General features: G+C 31.9%; 1 pseudogene; it reads right to left on the bottom strand.

Moving 5' to 3' along the window:
* Positions 1-5,302: 5,302 nt before the first annotated feature.
* On the bottom strand, positions 5,303-12,117 carry LOC130798812 (flowering-promoting factor 1-like; annotated as a pseudogene).
* Between the last annotated feature and the right edge of the window lie 988 nt (positions 12,118-13,105).

The following is a 13,105-nucleotide window of genomic DNA, read 5'->3' as shown; positions in this document are numbered from 1 at the left end:
TTACTTGAGTTAGGATGAGATTCTAAGGCCTTTTCAATACCAGTAATCCTTTTCTAAAGCGAAGATTTCTCTTTGATGAAGATATTACCAAAAGAGTTATCAGCCCAAGATTCAATATGTTGCGTAAGGAATTGGAGGTTCAAAAGGAAAGAATCCGAGTTAGAGGACCAAAACCTAACTAACAAGGGACCTAAAAGAAGGTTCAAGGTACCATATAGGTTCGAATTTAAAGCTCTTCTTTGGACGTTTAGGCCAAGGTGGGGTGAGTTGGAGAAGGATAAGGGAGTGGTCAGAGTTGAGTTTAGGCAAGTTAAGAGTTCTGGCGTTAAGAAACAACTCTAAGAGAGAAGGGGAGGCTAAGGCTCGGTCAAGACGCTGAAAAATTATCCCAACTCTCTAATAATGTCATGAAAAAATTATCCTGAATAATCCAATTTATTGTCCATTCTTTGCTATCACTTTTTTAAAAAATTTAAATAATTCAACCTTTGCATAACTTTTGTTGTTAATGGATCTTTGTTGCGAAGAACTAGTTACAACTGGTGAATCCCTTTTCCTTTTAATTTATTCAAACACTTTTTATTTTTCTAATTAAAAAATCTCTTGAACCTTTATTAAAGTCTCCGTTTACCTCTTCCTCTTCATTTTGGATAGGAATAAAAATTCTCACCAGCCCTAGAACCTTTCTTCGCCCTTCGCAACTTTACTTTGAAACAATGCTCACATTTCACATAATTTCTGAAAATTTAACACTTCGAGAAAAAAGAGAAATTAGAATTCATATCTTTTAATATTATTAAGATTTTCACTAAATTATATTAGATAATGTGAATTTTTTTTTTTCTCTCTTCAAAATTTTGCAGTTGAGTATGGCGTTACTCTATGGAAGCAAGCTTTTAAAAAAGGAGTAGGATGTCCTATTGAATGTAACGGCTAGTAGTATCCTGGAATAGTCGTTTTGTTTTTTCGAGGGTCCATTCTCAACAAAATGTTGATTTAAAAAATTTCAAAAGGTTGGATTATTCGCAGATAATACGCAACAAGTTGAATTATTTAGGACAATTTTTCTTAATATCATTGAATATTTTCAAAAGGCGTAAAGAGCTACAAAGTTGAACTTGCACTATCGGATGGTCGGGTCCGACCAACTAAGTTGTCGTTTACACTTTTTTTTTTTTTTTTTTTTGTTAGTAATATTCATTTACAATTTACACAGAAGGAATATTTAAAATATTTCCTGGAATCAATTCTCATTTAAAGATAACTTTAGTTTGTAAATTGGTTTTATTTGAAAGCCAGTTTAATTAAAATTTACTAATCCCTGTGATGAAACTATTAATCTATTTTATTCTCAAAATAAATCATACTTATTAATTTAAATATTTCTGAAAATCTGGCAGATTTCTTAAATTCCTATAAAACGCGTTAGCTAAAAGCCTCATATCAAATATTATAACCACCATTTATTTTCCTAATAAAAACCTTTAACCATTTTTTAAAATCTAGACAGACTATTAAAAAACGTTTGAATAGTCGTTTTATATGATTTTATTTTGCATTTGAACGGTGCAAACTCGTGCTAAAATATTGTCCTGACTTTTTTGATAAGAATAAACTATTTTCTGAAATAAAACTTCTTAGAAGGGTAACTTTTTGTGAAATTAGTAAAATCTGGGTAGAATATAAAATTTCCTTTAAAATCATTTATATTCTTCATTCATGTACACTTAAAGGTTTACTACTTTATAGAAGGAAGCTCTTTTATAAGGGAGTTGGTTACAAGAAAGGACAAGTGGCATATGACTGGAGCAAGAAAAAACTAATTCAAGAAAACAAACAAAAAGCTAAAAAACAAGAATACAATATCAGTTTGTTCTTTTGGTAGCTCATAACCAAATACTAATACAAATGCTGGTATACTAACATCCCCTCAAGTTTGGGGTTGAGAAACCATGCCAAGCTTGCAAAGAAGATTCTAAAACTGTGAAGATGGTAAGATCTTGGTGAAGACGTTGGCTAATTGACTTATAGTAGGAAGTTACGTAAGCTGCAATAAACCTTCCATGACCTTTTCGCGTGTAAAATGGCAATCGATGGCGATATGCTTAGTCTTGTCATTAAAAACCGGATTATGAGCAATGTGTAATGTTTATTGATTATCGCAATGTAGTGTTATTGGCTAAAGATTAAAAATACCAAGTTCCTCAAGAAGGCGAATAACCCATGTAATTTCTGAAGCAGCTGATGACATAGCTCGATACTCGACGTCAGCCGATAGATTGTGGTTTGCTTTTTGGACTTTCAGTTAATGGGTGAATTTCCAAATAAGAGGAGATAGCCAGTGATAGAAAGACAAGTGTCAATACACGCGTCCCAATCGGAGTCAAAGAAGGCTTGGAGGAAAGCTTATCAGTTGCGTGGAGGAGAATACCTTGACCAGCAGTTGAGTGGACATAATTGAGTGTATGTTCTAAGGCATGAAAATGATGTTCAATAGGGTTTTGTCAAAATTGACTAAGAGTTTAAACACTGTATGATAAATCGGGGCGAGTATGTGTTAGAAAATTTAATTTTTCAAAAATGCTACGTTATAATGAAGGATCATGAAAAGGTGGAGAATCATCTTGTTTTAGTTTGAGGTTGATGGGAAGAGGAGTGCCACTCTCAGAAAGTAATTCCTTTGTGAATTTGCTTTGGGTCATAGTGATACCTTGGGGTAAATAACCATTCTCAATACCAAGGAAAAAGGTAAGGTGCCCTAAAACCTTAATACTAAACACATTGTGGAGATGGGTTTTTAGAGCAATAATACTTGGTGTATCATCTCCTGTGAGAACAATATCATCAACATATACAGCAACAAAAGTAACAAGATCATTGTTTTTCTTGATAAAAAAGGAGTAGTCATTCTTAGATTGTAGAAAACCTTGATTATGAAGTTTATTTGTGAGCTTAGAAAACCATTGCCGAGATGCTTGCTTGAGGCCATATAAGGACTTTTTGATTTTACAAAGCAAGTTAGGAGCATGTTTAAGACCGGTGGTGGTTTCATAAAGACCTCTTCATGAAGATCACCATGAAGAAAGGCATTGTTGGCATCCAATTGATATAATGGCCAATGTTAAGAAGAAGCGATGGCAAGAAGACAACAAATAGTAGTTATCTTGACAACAGGTGAAAACATCTCTTGAAAATCAATCCCATATTCTTGTGTGTAATCTTTGGCTACAAGTCGAGCTTTGAATCGTTTTATAGATCCATCGACATTGAGTTTAGTTCTGTACACCCATTTACAACCAATTGCTTTTTTGTCGGGAGGAAGGGGAACAAGATCCCAAGTATTATTAACATCCAGAGCTAAAATGTAACATCCCGAGATTTTCAATGACGTAATTATTCAATATTTTAATAACTTTTGAAGATTTTATAATTATATTAAATTATTTTTGAATTAGTTTTAATAAATTTCTTTCATTTACGAATTTAAATGTCAATATATTTTTAGTAAATATAGGTTTACTATTAGTAAAATAAAGAGGTTCAAATTAAATCATACTTGTATTAAAGGGTGAGCACAACAAAAGTGAGTTTTCTTAGATGGACTTTGTGAGAAGATTAATCTAGAAAATAAATAAATTAATAAAATAAAAAGATGAGTTAGGGTTTTTTTTAAGTAAGACCACTCCTTTCCCTAACATTTTGAAAACCGCATACCATTCCCTCCTACTCCTCCTTCTTTCTCTTCTTCCCTTCCCCTTGCACCGCCAGTGACCTACTATGCCACCAGCAGCATCGGCCAGCCTGTTGCCACTGTAAGGATCGGATGGGGTCACTACAACACCCACAAAGTCACACAAACAAGACAACAAACTAATAATCCAAACAAATCAACCCAAATTATCACACAACCAAATAACCAAAATAAAATCAGCAATATATTGGTACCAAAACAGCAACAAAGCAGTACCAAATCACCAAGATAACAAGTGCAAACAATCAAAATCAACACACACAAGTTATACGTGGAAAACCCCTTCGATGTGAATGATAAAAACCACGGGACCTCTTGAGGAGTCCACCCTAACTTCTCTTATTGATAAATTGAGGGAAAAAGAACCTCAAAACAGTACACAAAGGTTCACACACCCACCAACAACAACCAAGAACAATATGAGATGAATTAGAGAGCAAAAGGAGTAGAAATCACCAAAAATACAGCATTCTGTCCAAAGACGATTCTGACCAAACCAAAGCTCAAAAGATGATCTCCACCGTCCAAAATGAAGCCCTTGATGTCAGAAACAAGCTGTCAAAATTTGGGGACGATCCAACGGTGCAATTTTCGACAAACGGTAGTTTTCTGATGGGTGCTCTCAAAGCTACGAGCACCCTCTTCTCTCTTTTTCCTCTCCTTTTGTGTGTTCTAATTTTTTTTTTTTTTGTATGTGAATGCTTCAATAATGCTGCCCTAACTCAGCAAATACCCTCATAAAAAAACTTCCCTTGGAAGCCACAAATATTCATGCCAAAATATGGACAAAAAAAAGACTTAACAAGTCCAACACAAGAGCCCATAAAAAAACATGACCCTAAAAGCAATATTTGGGTATTACACATTGGGCTGGACCCATAACAGCCACGGCCTCCACCAGCAGCAGCACCCCCCCCCCCCCCTTCTCCTCCTCCACAAGCAGCAGAAACTGCGCGTGTGTGCTGCCAGCAGCCAGTGGCTGCGTTTTCTTCCCCTTCCAGCAGCTACGGTGGTTGCCCACCTGCACCACCACCACAACAATCACCTATCCTTTCACCCCTTTATTAATTTCACCATTATAAACAATCACTTAATTATTATAAAACTTTTCGATCCAAAATGATTGGATTCATTAAAATTAATATGAGATTCAATACCAATATAGCGAAGTGTTACAATTATATATATTACCCGAGATTAGTAAAACATTGCATCTAAAAAACAATTGGAGATAGTATTTATGCTTGGGTTGATAATTGTAAGGAGTTAATCTACTCCACAAAAGATACATGCATAAGTCATGGGGATTGAAACAATTAAAGGATATAATTAAACTTGAAATGTCAATCATCATACAAGCTAAGTACGTACAACTCCATAAATCTTTACTTATATGTTATAACATAGGAAAAATAAGTCTAATACGAATTTAGTGAACAACATTATCGTACACCACTTTCAGTTGCGTCTGCACTTTGCACTCTGTAACTCATACTCTTTAAGTATAAGGGGGCAGTGCACACATTTTGATGTGAATGAATGGAAGTCGATCTATGCATCTCGAACTTGAAAGACATTAGGATTCTTAACGACAATATCATACATGTAGATAGAAGTGAATTTAGAAAATTCACTAGGAAGAGAAATTAAATCAATAGAGTTCTTCCTATGAAATTGGTAAAGACTAGTATCAGCCCCAAAGTACATTTCCCATCCTAGACTTTTAATAATTTGTTCAAGGATTTCATAAGATGAGATTACTTGTCCCGTAGGCAAGTAAACCAATACTTTATTAGGCTTTCTTGCTCTTATTTGTTCATTATCTCCTTGCTCGGCTTGAGGGTTTTCCACCAATCGAATCACTTTATTTTTTTCAAACATTCAAACTCTCAAAATTTTTTAAGGTCTTTTTTTACTTGATTACTAAGTAAAAAAAAAATATTTTTTTTAATTTTTATTTTTGAATTTTCTTAGAGGTATGAAAGAAGTAAAGGTTTAGATTTAAAGAGTTTAATGGTTGATGAATGGAGGTCGAGAAGGGAAGGGGTATATACAGACAAAGGGGTAAGGGATAGGGCATAAATAAAGAAGATGGTACAAAGGATAAATTTTCACTTTATTTATACTTCAATTTTTAAACTATTTAGGGTAAGAATCCCAATTGTAGGGCACACGTGGCCGTGTATATTTTGGGAAGGAATAATGGCTAGAGAAGAATCTTGGGAACCAAGAGACATGCAAAATATCATCTCTTAATATATTAATATCATCTAATTGATAAATGTCACCAAAATTTTAGTTATACTTGTAGGAAGTCTTATAAATTGCTTGTCTTATATCAAAATGTGACATCTTCAACTGTCACAACAATGGTGACATTTAAATTATCACACAGTTAAGACTAACATATAAAATTGTCACAAATTTATTTCTCAAAACTGCAATCATTGTGTCGTCTAAATATAATTGTAATTTGAAATAGTAAACACTCCTTCGTTATATTAGGATAATATGTATACATATTAATAGTAATATAAAATTAAAATATATATACACAGTCAAAACGGTATTTTAGTAAAATATTACGATTATATACATAAAGTAAAATATAATAAACTATATATAATTTAAAATTATTTTAATTTTTATAGAAAAGTTATTTTTCAAACATATGATTGCGTTACTTTCTATTGTCACCAATTGATAATATCACATTCATAAGTGTCATTAGTTAAATTGTAACATATATAATTGTGACTTACTAATCTAAGAATAGTGATTATTAGAAGAAGAGTCAAAAGTATTGCTTCACAATTGAACATTTTTTTGTAGTGTCTCTACCATGATAGTTCTAGAAACCATTGCTGGTTTTAAGTATGTATAACGTGTTTCAATGCACAAGGTGTATTAAAACTAATTAAGGCATTTGAAATATTAGTTTAAATTAATTTTGCTTTGATTCAATTACTTGCGTATAGGCCTAAAAGTTGTGAAATTATACAAAATAAATAGGGCTTAAAAATTATTTTGTATGTCTTGCTCAGTCCCTGCAAGAAGCAAATAAATGATAAAATAATTTGCGAATTACAATCTTAAAGTTTAGTAATTTTGCGAATTACAGCCTCAATGTTTATTTTTTGCGAATTACAACAACCAAAATATCAAAGTTTGTAGGTTCAGGCCAAAACACAAAATTCTGACCATTATAATCGTCGAAATTTTAGATTAAGTGGTCGGAGTTCTACGTTTTTGGTCTGAATCTGTAAACTGTGCTACTTTGATGACTGTAATTTATAAAAGATAAACATTAAGACTGTAATTTTACGTACTATCAAGAACACCTTACAAAAGTATAAGATAACGATAAATGTTTATGAGCAAGCACATCAAAATTTTTTAATACGTGTAGATGATTTTATTCGATTATGGGGATTTTATCTAATTGCGCGTATTTTTGTCTTTTTTTTGATGAGGATACGGATATGATTTGTCTGCTAACTGTCTCTTCTAGACTCTAATTTTATATGGAATGCTGGGCTGACAATCATAACCATGACAATCACTTATAGATAATTTCAGGAAAATAATAAATATTTTAATAGTTAATAACATGAACTAAACTTTGAAAATGTTCAAATTGACTGATAGGCCGAAGACGGGTTATTTCATAAAGCATATCAACTAAAAATAAATGTTTATAAAATATTAATATTAAGTTTTAGATCATTGACAACAGCGTAATTTTTTTTATTTATATGATTTTTTTTTAGAATTTTTTTGCTGAACTTTTTGAAGTATTTTATTTGCATTTGAATCATTTTCGAATTAGTGTTATAAAAATAATTAACTCATATTTTATACTAAAATAATTAATGATTGAGATTCTATGATTATGGTGGGAATTATATATAGTCAAAGTCATATTTCAAAGATCATTTTTAAATAGTAATACTTTAAATGCATATATGTATTATTATTCAATGATAAATAATCTGAACAACTTAAAATTCCTTAAATGGATGTCATAAACTTTCGATATTTTAAAACTTTGTCGTACTTTTCTTTTAACCATTACACTTAAATAGTTAAAAATACTCATCAATCAATGTTATTTTACCTTTTGAATAAAGAGTGAACATAAATCAATGGATCCAATTCAAAACAAAAAACATAAACAAAATGGTTTAAGAGTCACAAATATCTAAAATAAAATGTAAGAAAATTACTCCCTCTTATCACCTAAATGTCTTAAAGTGTTCCATTTGACTTTTCATCATTTTTTGGTGGTCAAATGGAACCACATGTGAAAGACAAAAACTGTAGTGCTTTTTAATTTCGTTAGGGGTAAAATGGGGTTAGTGAGTGTCAAGATGTGAAAAGGTTCAGTTTAGTAAAGGTAAATTGGTAATGTTAACATACCTAAAATAAAAATGAGATATTTAGGCAGAGTCGTCTCCGACATTTCAAAGGCTCTAAGCAAAATCTAAATTATGGGCCCCTAAATCTAAAATTATGTTCTATTACAGTTTAGTATTTGTAAATTTGTTTATTAATACTTCAATTAGTACAACTGTTTTATATTAATATATTAAAAATATTGCTAAATTTTCTAATTACATGGAACTAACAATTATTAATCATAAGTTTCAGATAGCCATTCTTATAAGTTTAAAGTTTAAACCACTATCATCACTTATCTTAATTGAACTAATAATAAAAGTAATAAATTAAAAATTATCAAAAGAGATTATAATGCTTACTTTAAATAATTTATACTAGTTATCTTAATCATTCAATACAAGTCAATAATACAAATTTATTAACCAATTTATCTAATTATTATTTAAAAAATAGATTGAATGTAATTTTACAGAAGTCTCCTGAGATACCGTCTTTCTGAGAAACGTCTCTTAGGCCCAATCCATTGTAGCTTAATACCTACTCTTAGTTTATATTTCCTTTATGGCCGACCTAATTAGAGATGGTCTCTCAAAGAGCCCGTCTCTCACAAGAAATTGTGTAAATTTTAATTTTAACCATATAGCAAAAATATGAAGCCCCCTATAAATAAAGGCCCTGAGTAGTAGCTCACGGTGTTCTCCCTTATAGTCAGCCCTGTAATATTTAGGGTGACTTGATTCAATAAGGAAATGGGACAATTAAGTCGAATAGAAAAAAGTATTAAAAATAATTTTGGCATATGCCATGGTCATATTTATGATCATTCAGCTCAGTATCCGGCACAAAAATAGGGTCCCAGAAAGAGGTACCGGTGAGAAATATAAAAATTTACCTTTGTACAATTGATCCATAAAGTTTTGACATACATGGTAGGACTAATTTAGAGTGAACAAGCTTTATAAGTAAAATGAAGATAGATTTAGGACCAATGAGACCATGTGAGATTCAAGTGGTTCATACGCTTGTTTTCATGACAAAACGTAACATCATGCTGGAGAATTTTATTATTGTGGGTTTCGAATTTTATTACCAATACAAACGCATATTTCCTATCCTGTTGCCTTTGAATTGACAGTGTTGATACTAATAAACCACGATTTATATATATTGATTTGCCACTTAGCAACCTTAACTTCCCAAAAGGAAATTTAATGGTGTCAAATTTTGAGCGTTTTCCTTTATTTGTCATTTTTCCTTCCCTTTAGGATAATGGGAAAGAAAAAATATACGGAGAATAAAACTAAATTGATGAATAGAGAGAATAAATTTTATGGATAAAACTAAAAGAAACTTAAAATATATAAATGGGAATATAAGAAAGTATCGGGTCATTATCCAAAAATAAAAACTATGTAAAAGGAGATGTACAACTTAAAACAGATAACGATGCTAGATGAGAGGGATGCAGAAAGTACTCTATTTATACTAAATGGAAATTTTATTTTTATATTGAAAATTTATGTAATATAGTCGAGACTTATTAAAATTAAGGACCTTCAGTTTCTAATTACAAAGTTACTCGTGTAGATTTTAATTACTAACTAAAGGTCCTTTATATAAACAGTTTATTTATTAATTCGAAAAAAAAAATATTTTTTTGAAATGGTTTGAAAAGTCAATAGTATTTTAAATAATATTTGATATAATGATATGTCTCTGTTTAGGCATATTTTGCATGATAGCAGTTAGCTCCGACGTATGTTTAAGTACGTCAGTTTGTTGTTTTATTTAGTAAGAATCGGTTGGCATCTCCTTGAAGACTCGATCAGCAGAGATAGGATTAACTGGAGATGTCATACCCGTATTTCAGATTTTTGATAGTTTCAATCTCTCATCTAATTCTACCTTAGTTCTTTATACAGTTATTTAGTTACCTTATTAGTTCTTTATTCAGTTATGAAAACGACGCTCTATTAGAGATCAAACAACATGTTTCAATCTCTAATATCACCAAGATCGAATGTATGAAGTATTGTGACAAACAAATTACACTATCAATGAAATCGATGTTTGTAGGAGATAATAATGTAATAAAACGACACAAAGATTTAATGAGGTTCACCCAATTAAGGCTACATCCTTCGGTGTGTATCAAAAAGAGTTCAAAGAACTTTCGAATATGGAAAATTACAATAGAAAAGAGATTAGGTTAGTATTTGACTTGGGGTGTTTTTGTACGTATTTTTTCTGAGCACATGAGCTCCCTATTTATAGGGGTTTATAGATTAATGAGTAACTGTTGTGATTTGTGTGACTTGAATGCACATTTGATGAGGTGCATTCATGTGTGACCTTTGGGATGGAATCCCATGAATGTGTTAATGTGGGTGTATTAAGTTAAGTTTTGATGATTGATTTATGATGGTGATTAAGTATGGATTAATAAGGTAATGAAGTGTAAGAGTTATGGGACTTAATGAAGAAGTGGAAAGGTTGATTCAAGATGCTCTAAAATGTAAAGTCGAGCAACTCTGTCAGAAGCTCTCTAAAGTGCCGCTCGACCAGGCTGCTCGACCGAGCGAGCCATATTGGTAGGTCAAGCGGTCAGACAGAATGCTCCAGAATGCAGCTGATAGTCGCTCGACCGAGCGAGCTCTCTGATCCGGTCGAGCGGATCCTCTGATGTGCATGGGATGCTGTTTTTCGACCTTTCAAGTTCTTGGAATTATTTCATATTATTCATTACCCTATATTAATATTGTATTCAAGAGAGCTATTGATATTCTTGTATCTAGTACTATATATAGAGCTCTCGTACTCACATTGTAATTATCCACAAATACACCCCAAGCCAAACACTAGCCTATATCTCTTCTTTATTGTAATTCTCCATATTTGAGAGTTCTTTGAACTCCTTTTGATAATATAAGAGATACTACACACCGGAGGACGTAGCCTTAGTTGGGTGAACCTCGTTAAATCTTTGTGTCGTTTTATTGCTTTATTTTCTCTTACAAACATCGATATTATTGATAGCGTAATTTGTTTGTCACAAAACCTCATACACTCGATCTTGGTAATATTGGAGTTTAAAACACATTGTTCGAACTCTAATACATCGTCGTTTTCAGTAACCATACTTAATACAAAGATTAAATGGCATAATAATCAGCTTGAAACACCAACAGTGGAATAAAAGGATCCAATGCACAGTCTGACCACATTGCTCGTTCGAGCCTATACACAACTTGTTCGAGCAGCTTCATCCAATGGCTTTTGTTGCTTGATCTGCTAAGTGCTCGTTCGAGCATAACCTTTGCTCGTTCGTGCACAGCTTGGTTCTGCAATCTGCCAGCTTATATTCCTCAAGCTCGTTCAAGGCAAGGCTAGACTTCAAGTGCCTTGTTCAAAGAATCTTTCAAAGAACCATAAACTCTTGCAATTCCTCATTAATATCATTCATCATGCTCCATAATTATTGTGTTTAAGTGTTTTTATCAATACCTTCATTACTTCATGTATTTAATCACACATTTAAACACCATATTTATGACACAAATTAAGACTCACACTTAACTACCCATCTTAATTGCTTTATAGGATTCTATCTCTATGCACCCATTAATTCATAGAATTTATTTGGTACACTCAAGTCACCATATTAGTTATCACTAACAAGTTAAACACCATAGAATTTTAATGTGGTTTGTTGGTTGCAGTCTAGTAGGTGCCTACCCATGCGAGATGTATACCACCGACCTTTCTCTTTACAGAGCTCATCTCCTAGGGGGAATATTTCACCGTGCTCAATATTCTTCCCTGCCTTTCCTTAAAATGGTTACATGTATGGTCTGTTCTGTATGTATGGTCTGTTCTGTATCTTCCTCCCACTGGACACTGATTTGTATAAGATATAATTGATAACTATGACTATGAGTATGGTTGGCATCTCTAGTAGCTTCCATTATTCTCGAGAACGCTTTTACTTGTTAATTATCAATCATTATCAATACCAAACATACCAACTATGCAGAAAAGAAATTGTGGAATAAATTGGGGAATATTGATAGCTCATACTCCAATCCTTCCAAAAAGCTTATATATACGTGGTATTATAGATCACTATGAAATCCAACCCCATACATAAAATTGTTCTGAAGCTACACTTTGATCACCACTAAATATTCATGCTTCATTAAACAATTAATTACTAGGAGTCATAAAATTATAAAGCTACAAAAATATTTATTCGTTTATCGAATAAATTCCTTGAATTGAAGCATATTTTTTTTAATATTGTAGAAACAAAAAGATAATATTAAAATAAACAAAGGTTGGTAAGTAAAGGTTATACGCTGATTCACCAATTGGTCTTGTTAACTAAGATATGATACTTTGGTTCGCCAAAACAATTAATATTTGTTTACGTATTCAAATGGAATAAGCTTATAATTGTTTTTTAGCATTTAAAGTAGCGAAAGATTCATCACGGATTTAATTTTATCTGGCGGCTCAACAAAGTTTGATGATCTCATTTCGCACTTAATTCCAAATCAAATTAGTAATCCCTTTGTTCTATTCATTTTGTAGTAATCTCACTAATTTTGCATTAATTTTATTTGCAGACATAAACCTACATTTTCTTTTAATCTCATTTATATATTTTAACTCTCTCTTAGTTTCTCTTTCCTCATTTATGACCAATTTCTTAAAATAATCTTCATAATTTTTTTTTTGTTGCAAATCTAATTGCACAGAAACAATATAAATTTGCAACCAACTTTAATGTTGAAGATTCTTTTTGTTTTTTGGGTACAAACTACAAAGTAGGCAGAAGATAGGAGAGAGCTAGAAAGAAGCCAAGCAATGAAAATCGAACTCAAATTTCTGCCGCAAAAACTTAGACATATCTGAGACAAGATCTAGCCAATTTTATTATTGATGATCAAAAGT

The sequence above is a fragment of the Amaranthus tricolor genome, chromosome 13 (assembly GCF_026212465.1).
Source record: "Amaranthus tricolor cultivar Red isolate AtriRed21 chromosome 13, ASM2621246v1, whole genome shotgun sequence".
NCBI classification, from domain to species: Eukaryota; Viridiplantae; Streptophyta; class Magnoliopsida; order Caryophyllales; family Amaranthaceae; genus Amaranthus; species Amaranthus tricolor.
Note: the sequence above shows the minus strand (reverse complement) of the source record. Positions and strands in the feature narration are given on the sequence as shown.